Source organism: Adiantum capillus-veneris, chromosome 7 (assembly GCF_014529385.1).
Source record: "Adiantum capillus-veneris isolate H3 chromosome 7, ASM1452938v2, whole genome shotgun sequence".
In the NCBI taxonomy this organism is placed as follows: Eukaryota; Viridiplantae; Streptophyta; class Polypodiopsida; order Polypodiales; family Pteridaceae; genus Adiantum; species Adiantum capillus-veneris.
The window spans coordinates 37,847,551-37,864,378 of NC_140937.1; positions in this window are offsets into that span (position 1 = coordinate 37,847,551).

The following is a 16,828-nucleotide window of genomic DNA, read 5'->3' on the forward strand; positions in this document are numbered from 1 at the left end:
CACTGATTGCTCGGTATGCGCCACAAAGCTCTGGGTTGTTTTCAGCAGGTGACAACCGAGAGAGTCTCTCCAAATGCAATCACCTATGCTTGCATCGAGACGGCATGTTTCATTAGGCAAGATGTTGATATGGGCAGGATGATATATTAAGTTAGGGGCTATTGAAGAGTGTTGTGCAATGCCATGGACAACTTGTATGCAAATGTGGTGTAGGTCAGCAGAAAGCACAAAATTTGGTTGATGAGGTTCATCTTTGGATGTAATTTCTTAACACACACTGACTACAATATGATAGCAGTATGTTTGTGTAATGGTAGCTTGATAACTTGGTTCCACAACCACCACTCCCTAAAGCACCAACATAATAGGCGATAGAGTTGGGCGTTTGGCAATCAATAAGTGGAAGCTGCTAGGTATGCTTCAAGGTTGGGGTGGTGGTCGAAAGCAAGTTGAGAAGCACACCACAACTCGGACTATAGCATGCACTTGCAGAACCTTCAGCATCGCTTGGACAACAACTCCTAGAATTGCAGTGTGCATTGACAACTAATTATAGCTTTGAACCATTCACAATAGCTTTGTGGCAGCTAGGACAACATTCAAATCTTGCGCAACAACTAGGAGGGGGAAGGGGCTGGAGCTTGCATAGCAAAAAGAAGCATGCATAGCAGTTAGGAGGGAGAGGTGCCCCACTTAGTTTTTTAAGTAGCATATGGTTGGTAGGTCCATAGTCGAGGGGCAGTCGGTTTTCTGCAGCTGTTACGGGTGGGTGGGGTGATGAGGGCGACAGATTGTGGAGTATCCCAAAAGCGAAGGAAAAATTCAATCGTAAGACCATCCCATTCAAGATATTTCCAATGACCAAGATGTATGCCGTTCGGCTTCAGTAAAGCTGGCCTCAAGAGTAGCTAAATCATCCATTGTCAATATAGAATGTACATACGACAACAACAATTGCTTGGCTTGCAAAACCTCACGTGAGGTAGCCTCAGGAGTTGCAAAAACCCTTTGAAAGTGATCTAGTTTGTTTCAGCAGATGCGAAGCGAGGGCTTCTCCCCAAAACTTCAAGAGGAGCTTCCTATCTGGAGTGTGGACTCTTGGAATGAACTGATTGCAGGATTTTTTCCACAGGACAGGGCTAGAACTGATAGCATTGTTCGCCAGAGGCTATTGGAGAAAGATGTGCTTGCTAGTTCTTTGGTTGATATGTACGCAAAATGTGGTGTCGTCATGAAAGAACAAGAAGTTCTTTATGGGCGTCTTCTTTAAAATGTTGGCACTTGGATGTGTTGATTGCATTTGTACATGAAGATGACAAGATCTGAAGAATTTTGTTTTGCCAACAAAGGGATACATGGACAATACACCACGACATGGCAAGGTGGAATTACACACGTCTTCATAAAGCATGGGTAACGAGTTCTTTCTTGTAAAATTGGGTATTTTTATAAATAAAAAGTCCCTCCAACACTAGAGGAGAAGCATAAGTCCCCCTTCAACACTGGAGAGGATAAAAGTGGCGGGGGAAGGGCACGTTCCCTACGGTTTTATTTTAAATGTGGAGAACGGTGCCAACTCCACACCATACATACGTATGGCTTTTTCTTTTTCTTAACGGGCACAAGCATCACAATGCATGCAATTCACCTCTCCATCTTTATTATAATGTGTTAATTTTCAACTCTATTCATATTTTAATGCAAAATCTAATTTGCGATGCGAGGTCGTAGAGCTTTGTGGTGAAAGCTTCGAGAGAGGAGATATGCTAATGAGCCATCAACACAAACTATGCCATGAGTTAAGAGCCACACCATTATCACTTTTTGAATTCTTACCATGTGCACAATAAAGCAATCAAGGCAAACTAGTTGAAGTGCAAAGCCTGTTGAGGGAAGGCCTACTATTGGTTATGTTCCTTGGAGGTTTCCAGTTCGTGAGATGTGCATGTGCCGAGGGTGAATGAGCTTATCAATGAGGAAAAGCTCCATATTGAAGTGAACCAGAAGGAAAAAGCGGTAGCAAATGTGGAGGTTCCGATGCATATTGAAGAGGTAAAGCATGTTCTTGTGGAAAGTTTGCATGAAAAGGTAGCAGAATGCAATCGAGATGCAGATACCAAGGGTTCAGAAGCTAATGAAGAAAGAGAGCAAAGTCATGAAGATGGTAGCTTTTGTGGAGCAACAAGAAGATGAAGATGCAGATACGGAGTTGGTATATGATGCCGGTGATGATGATGATACAAGCTCGATTAGTTGGGAGACAAGCAAGGAGGATAGAGCAGATGAGTCCACATCCTATGACAAGGAGACGAGGTCTGACAAATCTGAGTTGGTAAAGGTAAAGCTGCCCTCTTATGTGTTCGATGATATGTTAGTAGCCCATGTGCAAGAAGACCAGGGAACAGAGCAAGTCGTGGTGTTTGATGATGACCAAGTGGTGCGGTCTAGGCCTACAGATGATGGAATGCAGATACAGGTAGTGTGTGGTGCCATGCTAATGGCTGTGTTAGTGAAAGTGGTGGTGGAATGTGCCATGGAGGTGCAACAGGTGCAAAATTTTGCCAGGAGAGATAGAGCAACTGTGTCTATGGAGGAAGTCGAGGTGGATGCAAAGGAGAGGGAGCTTCTCTCTTCCTTGGAGGAGCATGATGCAGCAGTAGAAGACGTGATTGAAGAACAGGTGATTGAAGCTGAAGAGCAAGAGGTGTTGATCAACCTTGAAGGGCCGGTAGACGAGGAAGGGTTTGATGAGGCTGGAATTGAGTGTGTGGCCAAAGAGGAGGTTGTGTTGCCAGAGACGGTGGAGATTCCAATGCGGCAGACATGTCAAGAGGTGGAGAAAGGAGAATCCCAAGCAGTGGCTTTGCTTCCATTAAAGGTATGTAAGCTATGGTTGATGAAAATGATGGTAGAAATAGCTAGGTGGTGGATGGTTCATTAGGTACAGGGGTCTATGCTTGAGGCCTCCACTTTATTTGGTTGGGAGGGATGGTCAGACATGTGTTGGAGCTCGGTGTCATGTATATATTTCTTTGATGGTGGTATGCTTGGTGCAACTTGGTATGGAGTAGACAGGTTGTAGAGGGATGCATGGGGTGTTAAAGGTAGGCTATGGGCAGCCTACACGCATGATGGTCTAGGTGTTGGGATACGGCACTATAGTGAGCAGGTGGGTGGAAGATATCAAAGACAAGTGTTTCATCCAAGCGGAAGCTATATGATGCACGGAGTGGGGCAACCCACTTGAAGGTTTGGCAGTAGGATGCAATAAAAAAGTGTACATATGGTTTTGGTTTTCTCATAGTGTGTGCTAGGTTTTGCAGTTAGAAGGTGAAAAAAGCTCTTATGTGGTTGAGCATAAATGCTCAACTAGGGGGTGGGCAATGATGGTACATCCAAAGTATGTCGACCATAGAAGATGGCATGGACAGATATGTGGAGGCTAGTAGAAGCATGGCAAAAGGCTGGAGCAGCTAGAAAGATCATGGGCTGACAGGTAGCAACAGAGATGTATGACTGATGCGGTTTATAGGCCAATAAAGGCTCCAAAAACGGCTAATTTGGGTAACAAGTGAAGGAGATGTAAGGTGCAGCTTTTGGGCCCGAGAGTGTAGAGCTTGAACTGCTGAAGGAGCCGGTCCAGACGGCTCATCAAACGGAGCTATGAAGCCCAAGATTTGAAGGTTGAAGGTTCAGTGTGTTGCAGATTCTTGCCGGATAGGGCATCTGGAGACAGGTGGTCCAAGTGGAAGTCAGAGTACAGGTGTGTAGTGCTCAATTTATGGAGCCTACCCGTCTTTTCAGGATACAGATAGGAGCCACAGATTGCAGTTTATGGCCAGTTGAAGTTTTGTTGGGGGCTAGGTTGGTGCCCGTCTAACCACATGGGGAATCGTGCCATCTGGCATCTTTTGAGCCTCAACAAAGTTCTAAAGCAGGTTATGCATCATATGGAGATAGCAGGAGTTGACTACACGTCAAACGGAGCCTGGAGCGAAAAGATTAGAACTCTGAAGATTGGGTGCATTTGTCCGGATCTGGCTATACAGTGGTTCTCGCGGTTTTGCGGCCTCATTTTGGGGGCTCGAAGAATTGTGAAGTGCGGTAAGGTCGGTGGTGTCCAGAGTCAGCTCAGTGAGTTTGCGGCTGGGTTTTGCAGCTCGATGATCGGATCGCCAGTGACCAATTGGCAAGCAGGGAAATTAAGGGGAAGGAAAATGAGTTTGGGGTTGTTTTTTTTTGGGGGGGGGGAGGAAACTTAAGAGTTTCAAGTGTTGGGGGGCAAGTCATCGGAGGCTACTACGTGCCAGGGTGGTCTAGTTCCACATGTGCGAATTGGAAGCAAAGGATCGGGGTATTTGACCCAGGCCGTGAGGCCTTTGTAACTTATGTAGTGGCGTGTGAGCTTGTGAGCTCCATGGAGATGGCGGCCCATTGGGGGGCTATTGTTGGTGGCGTAGGCGGCGTACAGGTGGTCTTAGAAGGAGGGGGCATCAGTGGTGCGCGTTGGCGTAGCCTGTGGCCGATGGCGGTTGGTGAAGCAGTGATGATGTGGCACCCTTAAGGCCCTGTTCCCGTGCCCGCTAAGGGCCCATTATTTTAAAGCTTGAAGGGTAGCACCCCCCCCCCCCCCCCCCCCCCCCAAATAGCAATGTTACTATTACTCCCGAGGGGAGGGGTCTCACTATGGAAGGAGAGGCAGCCCAAGACCGTACAAGGGGGGTGTCCCGCGATCAAGGAAAGAGAGGTAAGAGAGAGAGTTCAAAAGCTTCAAGGGGCATGGCCAAGGGGCCTATCCTACCCACCACAAATGTCAAGGAAGGGAAGAGAGAGAGAACCAATCTGAGAGGAGTCCAAAGTACCAAGAGTGAAAGTGCAAGTGCAAGGTTGGCCGAATTAAGCGAACAAAGAGCCAAGAGAGGTGCCATGCAAAGGTTGCCAGAAGAACTATGACAAATGCAAGCAATGCAAAGGAAATTCCAAATGAAGCTACAAGTGAAGTGCACAAGATGGGAGCTCACCCATTATTTCTTTGTTAGGTCTCCTAAACACACCCCTATAAAAGGATGTATACGTTCATTTTTTGCGGCTTTTTGCCATTGTGGGGCTTTTTGGCCATGATGCTCCTTGGCCTGTCTAGGCTTTGAGCGATTGCTTTTGTTGCCGAAGTTTATGTCGGCAGTGTATTGGTTGTATATGGTGTTGCATATGCTAGAAGGCTATTCTCTACTGTTTTTAGGGTCATTCCTCCTTCCCCCTTCTCTTCTCTGCTTGTGTGCGTGTGGTTCTGGGCGTGTGTCGGCGTGTGTGCCCCCCGAAGTTGGTCGTGCAAAGAGAGGTAGAGAGAGGCTGTGTGTGTGTGTAAGGCTGTGAGTTGAGCAGAGCAGAGGGACTGAATCTGTCTGGTACATTGCAAGGTGTGTGTGTGTGCGTATGGTTGTGTGCAAGCGGTGGTTTGCTTGCGGGTAGTACCAAGTTTTGAAGGTGAACTCTCTAGTGGAATGGGGTGTTGTGTATACCCTGGGCTATAGTGAGGCATTGTGTTGTGTGCTGGGTTTGTTCCCCTTTCCCCCTCTCCACCATCCTCAACATCGGGGGCATTCATATCACCATTTTTATTTCGGCCAACCACCTTGGCTAGCTTTCACTCTCTCAAGGGAGGCACTTTTGGCCTAGAGCCTAGTGTTATATTCTCTAGGGACATGCGCTTTTTAATCCTACACCCTGTTGTCAAATTCTTCAGGGGAGGATACCTTTGTATTTTTGGGTGCTACTATGACACACATGGGAAGGATCAATGGGGTGTGTGACACATACGCACCACTACACATGAGAACTCTCTCTAAAATGGAAGTCAACAATTTGACATCATGGCTTGAATCATTATGAGACTCTCTGCCTACTTTATAAAAGAAGCGAAGCCTTTTGTTGCATGTGATAGGGCATTAAAGTCTTGTTGCTTTCTTTCAAACTAAGTTTGCTTGTAGTGGTTTCTTCTGTAAATGTTGTAGGTTGTCAAATTGAATTAGTTGCGTTGTGCACCACTATAGTTTTTTGAGCCTGGGATGTACTTGCTAGCTCATTGTCTTTGTTCTTGTCACTCGGCTTCTCTTTCCTAAAAGTTGTCATTGTTCTTTTCATTGGGCTTTTCTTTCCATGAAGTTGTGTCTAGTGGAGTACTGGGCAACTCAATTGCCTTTTTTGCAGAAATACCCTTAGTCTGGTCAATATCAATAGAGTATTTCTTCAATGGTATCTTCAATCTTGCCTAGAGTTGTGCCAGCAAGTCTAATGTTTTTCTCTTCTTTCTAGATGGTCCGCCAACTTTTGATTGAGATGCTGGTCTTTTTTATTTGACTATTGCCAGTTACTTGCCCTTCCCTTCTAGAGTCTACTCTATGTCTTGCTCTTTTGAAGTCTTGGACTAGTTGGTTTGCTTATCTTCACTGGCCTCACCAAAAACCTTGTTCCATATTTTCTTGTCATTAATGTGTGTCGATATGTAAGTGGCTTAGTGGAGAAACTGCTAGGCATACCATGCCTTAAAAAGATTTTTTGTCTTGACTTTAGCAATTTGCAGCATGAGGCTATTATAGAAGAACTGAATGATACTAATCTCAACCTTTGAATTCGTGATCTTTGTCGGTAACATATTGAATAGCTTTCCAAAAATGTAGGCTGGTTTGTTCTTGAGGCTAATGGATTCAACAACAAATTTATATGCTAGCCTGCATTCTAGTGCAGCTATTGGAATGCCCTATCCACCATTTTTTTACTTCTGTTTACCTTGGGCATCCTCTTTTAGAAATTGGATGACTTCATCAAGAGTGCAAGGCATGGAAGAAGCAGAAAATGGAAAATGTAGAACATGGGACAATGTTTTTTCCATAGCCTACCATGGATTTCAATAGTCTCTGCATTTGGTTTAAAGGTATCCACTACCTCTTGGATGATCTCTTCATCAAAAGGAACCTTTGTGAATTACAACACCACTTCCACAATCAAGAGCTTGAGAAGCTCTTGTTTTTTAAACTAGAAAACATATCTACCAATTTTGTGATGTGACATTGACCATGAGGTTTTTGCAACCGGACTAAGAGGTGGTTGAAGCTCTATAGCCTTCTCATCTAACATGTCTTGCATCTTATTTGAAATAGGCTTCTTATGTTTGCCCATACAAGAGTCCTGCAAACAGTCTTGGGTAGATATTTCTGGTGGACCAGTAAATACATTCAATGGAGAGGCCATGAGCAAAGACAAAGGTTGTTGTGTAGATGGTGATGCCATAGTCAATGGTTGAGGAATCTATGCAAGCCACGGAGCAAGACATGTAAGAAATTGAGGGTAAAGTGATGGATTGTGCACTCTTCACATATTTATATGCACTTGATCCATGAACGCTCCACTCCTTTCCTGCCTTGGGTTTATGCCCACTGCATGCGATGTGGCGTTCATGCAATAATTGGTCCTTGTAATCATTATTGGAAATATTTTACTAACGGCTAGGTCATGCAAACTTGCTAGTGAACATTATTCATTTCAGACTCCATTGGTTTTGGAATTTGAACCAAAACTGAACCATCCCTAAGCAGTCTACTAGTTCCTAAAAATATGGCACCCTTTTCTCAACTAGTTTGATATAGAACAAATTTAGAGGTTCCTCATATGACATTGAACCATCCTCTTGAATGGATGTTGCTAGAGCTTCCTCTAATCTGGCATAGAACAATCTTATCTTATCTCCATTGTAGACCCCTAAAAATAGTAAACCTCATAAGTCTTTCAGTAAAAATGTGCCATTTGAGAAAACCCAATCCACCTTATAAGGTCATGAACATGCCACTTTTAGATTAGGTTTCTTTGAGCCTAACTTGGACTAATATAGCCATACCAAGTCCCCATGCTTGAATCCTCTAACTTTGATCATTCTATCATGACAATGATTTCCTCTCTCTTGAACCACCTCTTGCTTCAGCATAGCTCTCTACCTGATCTCATCCAATCTTAGTAACCAGTCTTTGCTTCAAATTTGCATTAAAGTCCATACCATCCTTAATTGCTTGCCAGATACTGGGAATGGCAAATTCCATAGGTACCACTCCTTATGTGCCATAAACCATCGTGAAAGGTTTCATTCCAATGGTGAACTTATGAGTAGTACTATACGCCCATAATGAAGTCTGCAGTTTTTCATCCTAGCTATGAGGCTCCTTCTGAAAAATCTTTGTAGTATGGTTTTTATGGTCTTGTTACTGCTTTCAGCTTGCCCATTGCACCAGGGATAATATGGAGCTGATTTTGTGTGCTTGATTGAGAAATGTTAGCCAGTATCTAGATGGTTTCATTAGTGAAGTTGGTGCCATGATCTTACAATAATTTTATCTAAAAAGTAAACCTACAAAATCCATGTTGTAGACTTTGCAGAGTTGTTTGGTAATGCCTTAGCCTCTATCCATTTGATGACCTGATAGGTGGCCATCACAATATAATAATGATTTCTCAATGTTACTTTCTTGAATGGACCCCAAAGATCTAGTCCCCATTTCTTGAATATTCCAATAATTGAATTGGTGTCAACGGACTCATATCATCTGATGTTGGTCTTCCCATCCTCTAACAAATATCATAAGGTTTACAAAAATCTCTTACATCAACCATCATTGTTTGCCACCATAACCTACTTGTAAGTAATATCAATGGAAAAGTGTCCTCTAGAACTCCCACTGTGAGCTTTTGTAATGACATGCATCCTACCTCGCATAGGAAAACACCTTCAAATAACCCCGTCAGTGCCTAGTATGCACAAGGCTCCTCTAATGATGGTGAACTTCAAACTTTCTAGACTCAGTGCCTTCTTATTTTCTTAGGACCAATCCTTTGGAAATCCTCCATACTGAAGGAAATCATATACATCCTGCCATTCTGGATCTGGTCCTTCTTGTGCTGAATTTTGAAACAATTCAACATCCACTAGATCATCTTGCAATGAAATTTTTGAATAGCCTTCAATACATCTTGACAAAAAATATGCACCATAGTGAGTTTTTGCTTGCTTATGAAATATCCTAAATTCATAGTTCATCAAGAACATCATCCATATGATCAATTTTCCTTGAATAATGACTTTGTTGATTAGAAAGAGAAGAGCCTGATGATCTACATAGAAGTGAAACAACTTGCACAAAACATAGTGTCTAAAATTTATAGCATTAAAAACCATTCCCAGTGTCTCATGCTCTGTCCTGAAATAACATTGTTCGGAGGGTGCATTATGTAATCATGTTAATGTATAATGTGAGTTCAAAAGGAGGGGTTTTAATATGCAAAAATTTTAGGAAATTTAACAAAGATATATCCATTTTGGAAAAATTTCCTAAAATAAGGGGTCATTTTATTCATTCAAACATGTTAAAAGAGGGGTTTTTTTAACATTCCACGAACGCATGTTATATAGCGGGTACTGAACGGTGAACCCCTCGAGAGTCTATTGAACTAGCCAATGGCAAAGTAGACTAGGTAGTCTATCTTCTCATCGCGTTGGACCAATATCTTTCCCATTTCCATTCCATATTCATCAAGATAAACATGAAAACTCACATCCCAATTTGGTTGGTGAATATTGGCTTCCTGTTGATTGCCTCCTTCAGACACTAAAAACTATCTTCACACTCTAGGGTCCAAATAAACTTCTTCTCCTTCTAAGTCAATTTATACAGAAAAAGTGCCTTTGCTGCAAACGTACAAACAAATCTTATATACAAAGACATATCCTAGGAATTAGATCAGTTTAGATATGTTCATAAATGTTCGGGCTTGTTGAACACACTTCACCTTGTACCTTGCCATTTCTAGAGACAATGTGTCCTAAAAGATGTCCTTTCCATACCGTAAACATTAACTTGAATTGGTTCAAGTAGATTCTCTTCTCTTTTCATCCCTCAAAAAACATTTCCAAAAATAATAGATGCATTTTATCAATTAAGAACTTTGTGAAGACATCCATAAAAATAGCAATTAATTTGTGCGGGAACTCATTGAAGATCTCCATCATGCATCTTTTGAAAGGTTGCTAGAGCATTACATAGTCCAAATGGCATTAATAGATACATTCATGCTCCCTGTAGTGATGGATGTCACTTTTGCTCGTAATTTTAGGAAGAAAGGTCTTCTAGCTTGGATAGAAGTTCCCCCCTCAAATAGGAATTTGTATTATAGATTCTTCCATGATGGAAGACTTGTTTACAATACAACTGATTGTGTTCCTTGAGACCTTCTTGATGACGTGAAGATGGCAAGCTTCACTCACCAAGCATTAGCATAACAATAACAATAGACATGATTAGCATGACTTGAAAAATGCCCAGCCTCAATCCCAAGACCTCAAACACCATGAAAGGTGAAGAGAGCTGGCAGGGAGTGAGGAAGAAGAGAGAAATAGAAGTATCTCTACGAGAAAGCAATATCCCCTTGCACATAATCACTCATAGCTTTGGTAGCATAGTTGAGCATAATCATAATGGAGATTAGAGAGATTGATAAGCAAGCATAAGCATTCTCTTGTGTGAATTTGCATCCATAGCCACGAGCTTATTGTAGTAGGCACTCAAGCTTGGAGAAGGAGATGAAATTCTTGCTTCACAAGAGTGTGTGAAGAGAAGAATGAGAGAGGGAGAGGGCCTATGGGATGCTCAAATCAGAGAGAGAGAGAGAGAGAGAGAGAGAGAGAGGATATCTTGGTCGACCCCCTTTCCTAGGCTTTCCTTGAAGCTCATTGGGCCATGTAGCCCTCTAGCCAATGAAAGCTTGGCTCCCTTTGGGGCAAGGTGTTGATGGTCGGTTTTCGAAACCGTGACCGTGAGAACCACCCCTAAGGAAAAGAAGGCTTATTACCAAAAGAGAAAAAAAAAACTCTCTACCATTCACCAATAATCCCCCCGCCCCCCCCCCCCCCCCCCCCCCCCCCCCCCCCCCCCCCAGGTAACCACTAGTGGGGCGTCGCCAGTTTGGCCACACCCCTCCATTACCGTCAAAAGACAACTCTCTCTCTCCAACTGCTCGGCTCCGCCAAATATTCCCTCTCTCTCCTGCTCCACCGCTGCATCACGCAGCCCGGTGGGCGCATGAGACGCCTAAGCCTCTGTCCACACCCCCGCCGGCGGGCCGCCATAGCTATTGTATATTTCCTCTCTCTCTCTCTCTTTCAAAAAATGCTTTCTCTCTCTCTCTCTACTTGTCCACACCCCAGCCCCGGCAAGACGCTACATTATACCCCCCCCCCCCCCCCCCCCCCCCCCCCCCCCCCCCCTCTGTCCACACCCTCTTCGGCCTTATACCCTCCCCCCCTACTTCACCTAGCTCTAAGATTTTAGGGGCGGCCCTGCTAAGCTTAAAGGAAAGCCACACCCTCTCTCCCCCTCTATCCTCTCACTCTCTCTCTCTCTTCACTACCCTCCCACCCTTATCCCTCACCATACCCTTTCTCTCCCTCTCTCTTACTTCATGGTGGGAACCCGCCCTATGGGAACCTAACCCCCCCCCCCTTTTAACTTACTCTCTCTCTCTCTCTCTCTCTCTCTCTCTCTCTCTCTCTCTCTCTCTCTCTCTCTCTCTCTCTCTCTCTCTCTCTCTCTCTCTCTCTCTCTCTCTCTCTCTCTCTCTCTCTTGTTGACCATATCCCCCCCCCCCCGCTCTGTCACGCGCTTCCCCCCGGCCCTCGCGGGCGCTGTGAACACCACACACCTAACCCCCCCCCCCCCCCCCCATCCTCTCACACGCCACCCTCACCCCCTCTCCACACTCACCCCCTCTCGCCCTCGCGCACCCGCGCGCATCCCGCTTGCAGCCGCTCTCTACACACCCGCGCGCACGCATGCTTGATGCACGCAGTACACCTCCTACACACACACCCGCACACACACATATACACACACACTAGCTCACACACCTCTCTCTCTCACTCCATCTCCCCCCTTCCCCGCCTCTACGTCGCCCACAAAACCACCAAAATATATATATATATATATATATATATATATATATATATAACCCACCCAGTTCCCACGCACGCATGCGCACACACATATACATATACACGCACACACATGTTTACACATATGCACACACATATACATATACACGCACACACACGATTACACATATGAATACACATATGCGCACACCCCTACATACACACACACACATAAACGCGCACACAGAAATACAAAAAAACGAGGAATTCTACGACTACGATGACAACAACAAAAGGAGGACGACCCGGATCACGCGACACCGACAACAAAAAGAACAAAGGCGTCGAAGGCATGCCCCGGCCGACCCCGAAAAGACATACGCACTACTCCAACGCACCGGCAAGCAGCCGATCATCGACATCACGCAACCACGACACCATTTTCAGTAAACCGTAGGTTATCATCATCATTTTTTCAGTTTTCACCCAAGCCTTGTAAAATTCCCAATTTGTAAATTCCCTCTCTCTAGGTGATGGTCACAAAGGCCCACCTAGACGTTTTCATTTTTAATAACTCCCAAGACAAAGCAAGGGTCAACCACACCGAACCCACTGCCTTGCTTTGTCTCCCCGATTAGCTTACCCTGATCAAACTGAGATTACCCTAATCCAAGCAGCCAACACCTATAAAAGGGCACTAAAAGGTCACTATCGGGGGGGGGGGGCAGTTCATGAGAGGTCAGCACTTGGTAGAGTTTTAGGAATTGACACTATTGGCATCACCAGGAGGGGACTTTCGTGATGATTTGTTTTGGGAATTACACCATGTGAAGGGAGCTACGTCCACCTCTCGACTCCAATGGTCGATGCACACACACATACACATTCTTGGCAGCGAGTTTCATATCATCGAGTCGTCTTTAGAGAACACACTAAGTAGATTCACCATCTCTTCCCCCTACCTCTCTATCACCACGGTGTGTCACCTCGCCAGAAGGAAGGTCATTGTAAATACTGCAAGGAATAATTCTCCCTCACACCCTCGAGGGTTTTCATCATTTGTCAATCTCTCTCTCTCTCTCTCTCTCTCTCTCTCTCTCTCTCTCTCTCTCTCTCTCTCTCTCTCTCTCTCTCTCTCTCTCTCTCTCTCTGTGTGTGTGTGTGTGTGTGTGTGTGTGTGTGTGTGTGTGTAAGTTTGCGGTGTTTACATCATCGTGGTTTGCGTCCTAGCCACTCAAAGCTAGGTGGTGCGCCCTGTTTGCTTTATCATGACCAGTTGGAGGCGTGCCATTGGCCCCCGACATTTTAGAGGCCGTCGGGGTTTGTGTCTTGCTTTGCTCCCATCATTTGGTGCCCCCACTGAGGAGGGTTTCTAAGAAACCTTCAGTTTACAATGCTGAAAGTGACGCACGCCATCAATCATGGACGAATGGCTGAAGGAATTTTCTAACTGGAGGACGGAAGAGGAGGAGACTAAGGAGACACTAGCCGCTTTCATCGAAGTATTACTGTCAGGTTGTAGTGTCATCAGTATTCAAGAGGTAAGCTCCCCATCTCGTGTTGCTTGTTCTAACCACAAATCAAGAGCATCAGGTGGGAATTCTATGAAGTGCTATCATTGTTGTCAACCAAAACTCACTGTCAATGAGTGTCAGCAACAACGAAGGCAACGAAGGGGCTGAAATTGTCTACATCGACATTCATTGCGAAGAAATGATCCACATCAAAGGAGGAAAGAAAATGGTGAGGCCTCTCTTCCCTAAAGAAATTGCAAACAAAGTTATAACCCTTACTCCAAAATGGCCTAAAGGGGCTGCTCGAGCCAAAGGTAAGGAAAAGATAAGCACGTCCCTGAAGGGAGAAGCATCTGGCCAAGCAAGTGCTTCAAGCTCAGAGATCCGGGTCGTACCCAACTTGCCAAAGCGGAAGTCATCCGAAGCTAAGCAGCGGAAGGTCACCTACCGATTCGTACGACACATGCGAGTACTACCAGTCCACTTCGACAATCCTGAAGAAGAAGTGGTAAGAAGATTCCCATGTCCTAAGGAAGAGTGGTTCGGCTACTGCTCTCGTTGTTTTGGAAGACGGGAAGAGGGTCTTCCTCCTCTCCCTATACAACTTATCCTAAAGAAGCTCTCCACCACGTGTGAAACCCAGCGGACTGGAGACGAGTTGCAGCTGAATGGAGTAGAATTCATGCAGCACGCTGACTACGGAAATTATCTGCAATTGCTACTAGCCAAGAGGCTGGGAGTGGTCAGACGTGTCGCCATCACCCCATACGTGCTGAGCAACGAAGGAAAGGTAGAGCCCATGAAAGGCGACGACCTCCTGTGGATGTGCCGACTCATCAACAGTGGCACAGTAAGAGTATAAGTAAGTACTCCACCCTCTGTGCATGATGGAAAACGGGCCGACAACATTCCCATTCTTCCTGCAGCATATGCATGTGAATATGTATGTAGATAGGAAAATCTTCTACCAACACAAGATTGTGTACCTATTCGGTGCGGCGGTGCTAGGAGAAATCCTTAATTCCCCAAACCCTATCATTCTTCCCATAATGGATTACCACCATTCCTTTAATGTTTCTATCTTTATCTTATTTGAATCTATCCACCCAACTCTGTAAAAAAACGCTATGAGCTGCTACTGTTGTTAATAAAAAAAAAGGGGGGGGGGGGGGGGGTTGTAATTTCCTGAGTCACTACCATGGCAAGTGTTTCTTTCCCCACATTCAGTGGAAATAAGGGAGAAGATCTCACTACCGACTTTTTGGATGATTTCGACATTGCTTGTGTGGTCTCCAACAAAGATGACGACGCTTCACGACTGTGAATTTTTCCTCTACTGATGAAAGTAGAGGCCAAGTCCTCGTACAATGCATTGCCCCATGCTACCAAGAATGCATGGGATGTGTTACGGGCTGCCTTTGTAAAGAGGTTTGGTGGAGGCACAACCTCAGAGAAGCTATGGCAGCTATTGACGGAATTGAAGCAGGGAGGTATGCTAGAGTATGCCACCTATGAGTCCAAATTTGTGGACTTATGGGAGAGATGGGTTGCCTCACTGGAGGAACGCGAAGGAGTGCCAAATTTCTTAAAGAAGGACCATTTCATTGCTGGCCTGTGGTCGTCGCTTAGAGAGAAGGTGAAGGGAAGGTTTCCTGCAACATATGAGTTGGAAGTAGAAGTAGCCCACCTTAAAGACAAGAAGCTGCGCATGCAAGAAAGAGTAAATGAGTCAGAGGAAACAAGCTCGGCCTGACCAACCCAGTGACTGCAACAGCCAGTCATAGAGCCCAACCGCAAAAGGCATCAGAGGAGCAGCAAGACCTATTGAGTCGCATCACTATCCAACTAGAGAGTTTATCTGTGCATCTGGTGCAGCAAGGACATGCACCTGTCAGGAATCCAGAACAAGGAAGAGGACAACGAAGGCAGAACCAAGAGTACCACTGCTACAATTTCGGAGAAGACGGCCATGGTATGTACTACTGCCCACATCCAAGGAGGCAAATTTTCAATAGAGGAGGGAGACAGAATCAGATCTCTCCACCAAGGGCAAGACCGCCACCACCTAGGTAACCAGGGCCGATCCCACCGGTCCAGATTCTTCGACCACCCGTACAACAACAACCACCACCACAACCTCTCATCCCACCACTACCCCCACCACCTGCTGTAAACCAAGCGGTCAGTGTTATTAGCTTGGAGGCTAAAGCAAAGGCAAAGGTAGAAGAATCAGTTCGAGAGAAGCACAAAGGGAAAGCAAAGGTAGAAGAAGTGGATGCTATGGGAGTGAAGCGTGCCAGGCACGAGGAAGCCTCTCAAAGAGAAGAGAAAATGAAAGGGAAAGCCGAGTCTAGCAAGCAAGCAGCTAAACCGCGACGGAAGATAGACATCGTGGATTTCTCACTAGGTGAGTATGCTAAATCTATGACTTAGTTCAAGATGTGTTTATGCAAGGCCCAAAGATAACTTGGCCCCAATTACTTCACCTTGCACCAAGAATGAGGAAGCAATGGACAAAAATGGTGAGTACAAGGAAATAAAGACCCAGGATAGCTGGAGCTATCTCTGGAAGGGATCTCGACGACATCCTACAAACTATGGATGCTCGCATCAAGGGGCAACGAATCTCAAACGTCTACATAGATGGTGGCGCGCAAATATGCGTCATGAGTGAAAAAATGATGCACCATCTGGGACTAGAGGTAAGTAGGCCGGCACCTTGTCGAGCCAAAATGGCAAATAATGTAAGAGTGAAATGCGTGGGCATTGTGAATGCGATCAAAGTAAAAGCATTCAATACAGAAGTGGAGGTAGACATCTTTGTCATGCCACACAAAGGGGAGGGCTACCCTATCATTCTTGGGAGACCCTGGCTCATGGCTATGGAAGCTAAGCAAGACTGGAGCACAAGAATGATTCAAATAAAGGACGCTAAAGGGAAGTCCATATTTTACGATATGAGGACTGGGAAGCAGCGCAACATAATGTTGGAGGCCTAAGAAGATGAGTCCGCCAGTGACTATTCATCCACCTCAGGAGAAGAGACAACCACCATTGATGGGAGGATAGTAGCATTGAAGTGATGGGTCGTTCTTAAAGACCCAAGAAGATTGACACAATCTGAAACACCCCCGACAAACAAGAGGAGCCATCAAGTATGCAATCCTTAGAGGATGCAGATAAATTACAAAGGATGCTCTCAAATGAGTTAACCGATGAAGAAAGGAAGGAATATGTCTCCATGCTAGGTAATTTCACTACACTATTCATTGATGGCTATGACAAGATCACAGGAATCACAGTGGTACAACACCACATAAAACTCAAGGAAGGCAGTAAACCCGTG